The sequence below is a fragment of the Cibotium barometz genome, chromosome 2, assembly GCF_041138505.1.
Source record: "Cibotium barometz isolate CiBa-2024 chromosome 2, ASM4113850v1, whole genome shotgun sequence".
Lineage (NCBI taxonomy): Eukaryota > Viridiplantae > Streptophyta > Polypodiopsida > Cyatheales > Cibotiaceae > Cibotium > Cibotium barometz.
In genome coordinates this window covers 27,194,802-27,201,187 of record NC_141047.1, presented here as the reverse complement: position 1 = coordinate 27,201,187, position 6,386 = coordinate 27,194,802, and positions in this window count along the sequence as shown.

Genomic DNA, 6,386 nt, shown 5'->3' with positions numbered 1-6,386 from the left:
TAGATTGCGTAAAGAATTGATTTCCTTATGTTTTTCTGTGACAATTTGTTAAGTACCATATCATATGAGAGGTATATGGATGCATGAAATTAGGATAATAAGGCCAATTAACTTTAGAATAATAAAGACCTTTTGGAGGCACAACAAAACGAGCCAAGCACATGAAATAAAAGACTCTTTAAGAACAATGTTTAGATAAAAGAGGATTTTTACCTAGTGTGGGGACACCAATTTGAAAGAGACAGGAGGATTTACTTAGATACTACCCCAGCTCGCGAGATGAGGACATCTCGAATCTTTTAAGTGGGGGAGATTGTAACGTCCCTCCCAAGCCATGTACGTATGTGTCTCTTTTAATATAGATTTCAATAAGAAAAGAGAGTGTAATTAGAAAGAGTGAGACAATAAGGCTAGAAACATTAGAAAAGTGTTAGAATAAAAATATTAGCTTCAAAAATCCTAAGAGAAATAAGAACATAAGAATAGTTCTATTAAGAGATAAGTATCTCCAAAAATAGAATTTCGATTTTAGGTGATAAGAGGTCATATTTAGAGTACTTTTACACATTTAGAGTCCATGCATACTAAAAATGTGGAAAAACAACGCGTTTCTAAAGATGGTGCGTTTGCGGCTATATACAGACGTTTTTGCCTATTCTGCCCGCATTGGCTTGTAGACCGGATGTCTTCCCGTTCTTTTGACTGGTTATATGACCATATTCTGAGTTTTTATCAGAGAGTTATGGTCGAAACAGTTTGCTGTTTCTGTCAGGGTCTCTACATAGAGAAAACTGTGAGAAGGCAGCAAGTAGCCTCAAGGTAATCCTAGAGTTTGAGATGCATATATCCCTTCATTCTTATCTAATATCTCAGAAAATAAGCTTAGATTTCTATGGTCTTTCGGAGGAAGAGACCAAAAACTCCATAGCTTTTCTTTTAGAGAAAGAATAGTATGCCGTAGCCCTGTAAGAGAAGGCTATTTTGCCATAGATCTTAGAAAGAGAGGAGAGTCACAGTATGAGTAAGAGGAGATAAAGCTTGGAGATGATTGGATGATTTCAATCATAAGAGAAGGTATTAGAAGACTCTATTTTCTAAAGCTCTTGTTAATAACGAGCAAAGGCAACGACAAATTTCTATGAGGTATATACACATTCTGTTTTTCAATTATATATCATTCTTAGGGGCTGAGGTATGGCCCCGGCTTCTCTATTAATTATTAATAGTGATCTTTTTGATTGATTTACTATTTAAAGTTTGTATTCTTTTAAACAACAGCATATGTCTTATCGCAATCTCAAGTTGAAATGCTAAAATCTGTGTGAGAAAAGGATTGTTTTCTTAAGAAGGTAACATGGATTCTAGTCTTATGGTTTAGTGAATAAATGGATTGTTATCTTGGTTAAATTAAGGTACAGGTACACTTCTCCCTGCCTTGACGCTGCCCCGTTCTTGTGCTTATGTAGCCGGACGGCGGAGACGTTAGTAAGGCTTGGAGTTGGCCCATGGTATCCCTCATACCATTGGGAGAATGAGGTTCGCCGATTGAGGCGAGTGATTGTGATGCTGCCTAGTTCTGAGGGCCCAGGCTAGTGCGGTGAATTAGCCCACCCTAGTGCGCAGACATCCCTCTGAGGGGCGGGAGGATCGAGCGATGGAGCCTGAGAGGGCGACAGGCCGGCTTGAGTCCTCGCCAGTGGCCGACGATGAGGTGTATGGTCCCGTAGGGTTTTGCCCAGCATGTGGAGGCTGGAAGGCCGAATTCTAGATCATCGGCGGTATAAAGGAAAAGAATAAGAGAGCCAGTTTGGCTTGTATGAAATTGATTCATGTTTAAACTTTGTTTTTATAAATCTTATCTTTGGCATTATTGTATTGTGGAAAAAGACAAAGGCTGTTTTAATAAATCTTATGAAAGGGCCTTAATTAAGGAACATGTTTGTTTATGTCAAACAGTGTGGTAGGATTAATTAGAAAACAAATTGATGCGTGAGTAGGGTGGAAAGTGGGAGGATGGAATGCCCCGACGGCACCATCCTACGGACGGGTGGACCCGATTAGTCGGGTAGCTTTCCAACATATTAAGTGAAAGCCCTACGTTAGATAAATAGGTTCTCGAGCAATTCTATTCTAGAAGACTAGGCCAACGGCTGTGCCTTGCATGGATGAGGAAAAAAGCGTTGTCTCTAGAAATCAAGTCTAGTAGTTGCCCAATTTATGATCAATTGCCCTAAGGGTGATTTGATGTTTAGCAAATCACGCTCCCCCTGCGGGATAGAGCTAGGTCAAACCTATGAATCGTATCCTTGAATCTCTGCATGGTCAAGGTGTCGAAGAGTAGGAGATTTTTCCCAAGATAAGACTTAGCAGACTATCTTAAGTGTTTCCCCTATTTGTGGAAGGGGGGGAACCTTACATGCATAGAGGTATGCATAAGAGATGAATATTTTATTATAAAAGAGTTACTTTTAGTATAATTGAATTTCATGCATAGAGGTATGCATAAGAGATGATTATTTTATTATAAAAGTATTACGTTTATCACAATTGAATTTCATGCAAAGAAGTATGCCAAAAAGTTGATTATTTTATTATAAAAGTGTTACTTTTACCATATTGGATTTCATGCATAGAGGTATGCATAAAAGATATTCTTTTTATACTAAAAGTGTGATTTTCATCACAAATGGATTTTATGCATAACTTAGATGCATAAGAGAAATTCTTTTATTCTAAAAGTGTACTTATATCAAATATAAGAATTCTCTTGTATTCTATAAATAGATATGACATGTGATAGGATGTGATAAGAGGTGTATAAGATGTGATAAGAGGTTATAAGATGCTTATGAAATAAGTTAGGAGATGATAAGATGAATTAAGATGTGATAAGATGTGTATGGGATGAGGTAAGAAGTGTATGTGATAGGATAAGATGTATATGGATTGTGATAGGGCGAGAATGGATGTGATGTAAAAGATTAGATGTGAATGCATATAGGGTTATATGAATGGGAATGTGGAAATGGATGTATGTATGTGGATGTGTGGATGTGGAGATGGGAGTGTGGATGTATGAATGTGAAAATGGATGTATGCATGAAGATGTATATGCATAGATGTGAATGTGGATGTAGATGTGGATGTATAGAATGTGAATGTGGATGTATGTATGTATGTGGATGTAGATGTATAGATGTGAATGTGGAATGTGGAAGTGGATGTATGTATGTATGTGGATGTAGATGTGGATGTATAGATGTGAATGGGAATGTGGATGTGGATGTATGTGAATGTGGATGTAGATGTGGATGTATAGATGTGAATGTGGAATGTGGAATGTGGATGTGGATGTGGATGTATGTATGTATGTGGATGTATGTATGTATGTGGATGTAGATGTGGATGTATAGATGTGAATGGGAATGTGGATGTGGATGTATGTATGTATGTGGATGTGGATGTATGATTGAGGACGTGATAGTGGATGTATGCATGTGGATGTGAATATATGGATGTGGATATGGATGTGTATGTATGAATGTGGATATGGGATGTGGATGTATAAATGAGGATGTGAAAATGGAGGTAAGCATGTAGATGTGGATGTATGGATGTGAATGTGGATGTGGATGTGGATGTATGGATGTGGATATGGATGTGAATATATGATATGTGATGTGAAGGAATATGAAGTGAAGAGATGGAAAATGATGTGATTGGATGAGTACATATATAAATGGAATGTGGAATAAGTAATGTGGATTAAGGAGGGATTATGTGGAAAAATGAGAGTTAATATAGAAACTGTATTTGTAAACTGTTTATAAATGCTGTTTGTAAATGGCTGTTTTATGTCAAGAATGCTGGGGAAGCATTTTGACCGTCTTGTGATTAAGGTCGTGGAGACCTAACTGATAAAGTTGCAACTGCTGAGGACGGAGAGTCAATGGAGGACGTCTTGCGTAGCAAAGTCGGCCGAGGTCTTGACCAGCCTCGGTTCGATTAAAATGGTGAGCTTCCGGTACGGTGGATGAGGGACCAAGGAAGCGGCCTATGAGTGAAGCGCTAGGTCACCTGCGAAGGATCCTAGAGGGTGCTGACCATACGGTGCTCGGCCCAGGATACCCACGCGTGCGTCGAGGAAGATATTGGAATAAGGAGTAAGAGTTGTTTTCTGAAACCGGGCATGGATCTGGTTGATTGACCTTGCTGGTCTTCAATGGATGAGTCCATGACTCTTTTTATGGATCTGTTGGTTGATCTTGCTGATCTTCAACGAGAGTCCATCTTGATTTTTATAAGTGATTATATTACCGAGTATTATGGGCTAGGAACTATTCAGGTGGTGAGCGTTCTAGTTGCCAATGATGCCATAGATACTCTGATGAAGGAATGATGGGAAATTAAGAATCAACTGGATAATTTGGAACTATTCAGGTGGTGAGCGTTCTAGTTGCCAATGATGCCATAGATACTCTGATGAAGGAATGATGGGAAATTAAGAATCAACTGGATAATTACCGAGTATTATGGGCTAGGAACTATTCAGGTGAGCGTTCTAGTTGCCAATGATGCCATAGATACTCTGATGAAGGAATGATGGGAAATTAAGAATCAACTGGATAATTTGGAACATTGTGATCAGTGGTACTATGGTTTCATTAAAGGATTGTTTTAAAGTTAGCTGATGCTAAGAAAAAGGCAATTTCATATTGGGTGTGTAAGTGGTGTGGCTAGTTTTATGTTTGCATGAACTTCCGGCTAGGGGGCCTTGGAACTCTTTTCCTTGGTACCCGAGACAAAACCTAACCAAATTCCAAATTGGATCCCATCACTACAGTGGTTGGGCGGTTGGCTAACCCATGGGATCGGATGGGGTTAGGCTGGACTGATGGATCCGTAAATCGAGACTCAATTTTTGTTTACGATAGATAAAGTAAATCCCGGATAGTAATTGTTCTATGGATAGGAATCAACGGTTGTGCCTCTTAATGGGGAAAAAAGTGTTGATCCCAATGATCCAAGTGCAAGTTTCTTCCTTGATCTGACCGAGTATCTTTATAGGTGCAGTCGGTGGATCAACTTGATCAGTAATGGTCTTGACTACGTTAGAGTAAAGAGTAATCTTGGTGGAATCGCCCGTGCTTTCCGGGTGAAGGAAGTTTTTCCGGGTTCGGTTTTGGAAAAACCGACGGATTAGTCTCTTGTCCGGATATCCGTGGGCGAGGCCCCGAGTGTGGGACCCCTGTCCCGCGCGAGAAGTGCTACTTCCACTGCTAGTACCCCGAATCTGTTGCGCGGTGGGAACAGGGATCTCACAAGATTTGCAGGTTGCAGGTTTAGCAGCATTGTGCCATGAAGTTCCCGCAGTTCAGTAGTCTTTGGCTCAAAAGGTTCTCACTCTAGCATTGACATCAGTCTCGGCAGAAGAAGTCAAAGGGGACAGGAGTCGCAAAGGAGGAAGGTCAGCTGGGAGTCAAAAGTTTTGCCAGGCTACCACCTAGCAACAAGTTTAGCAGAGGGGAATGTCACGTGCACACCCGTCAGGTGTACACTGACATGGCATCATTCCCAGCATCAGAATCATCATCAAATATTTATCGGATATTTATGTATGATTTATCAAGCATTAAAAGCATTTAGTTCAGCTTGTACATCAATGTATGGGGTTGGCAAAGCACCTGCAGCACTGTACACATCATCCACAGCATCTAGTTTATTTTATGCAATTTTTAGGCTCATTTATGGGGCAGTCGACCAGCAGGAAAAGGCTTATTCAGTAGTCATGGACATTTGGACTGGCCGATAGCAGTTATGCTGGCCGACCAGCAGCATTCCTACCTATATAAGCAGGCGCCTCATCATTCCAGCATTAAGGCCCATTCTCAGCATATTGCTGTTCATCGTTTCTCTTCCCAGAAGCCTTGGGGTCTGCAGTTCAGCATCTACATCAGTAATCAGCATATTCAGCCATCTTCCCAACTCCTACATAGAGGGATACTAGCACACAAGTGGTGGAACTCATCATTGGAGTCAGGACAGCCATCCTTCATCATCCTTCAGCATGTTTCCTCCTCTTTTAGGGGTGGACATCATCTAGGACAGCATAGATCTATTTGGATCTCATTGTAACCGCATTCATCATCTAATATAGCTGCATTGCATTGCATTGACACTCATCTCTCGTGTCCATCTCAGTTAATCATCTCTTAAGTAAAGTGTAGCACTAATCCAAGGTTGCTTAACATCGATCAGTCCCTGAATGTCACATTGGTATCAGAGCATAGGGTAGGCAGCCTTAGGAATCAGTGCATGTTCATTCTCTAAAGTCATTCAGTCATCATGTTTCATGTTTCCGCACAGCTAAATCCAGTTCTCAAGAT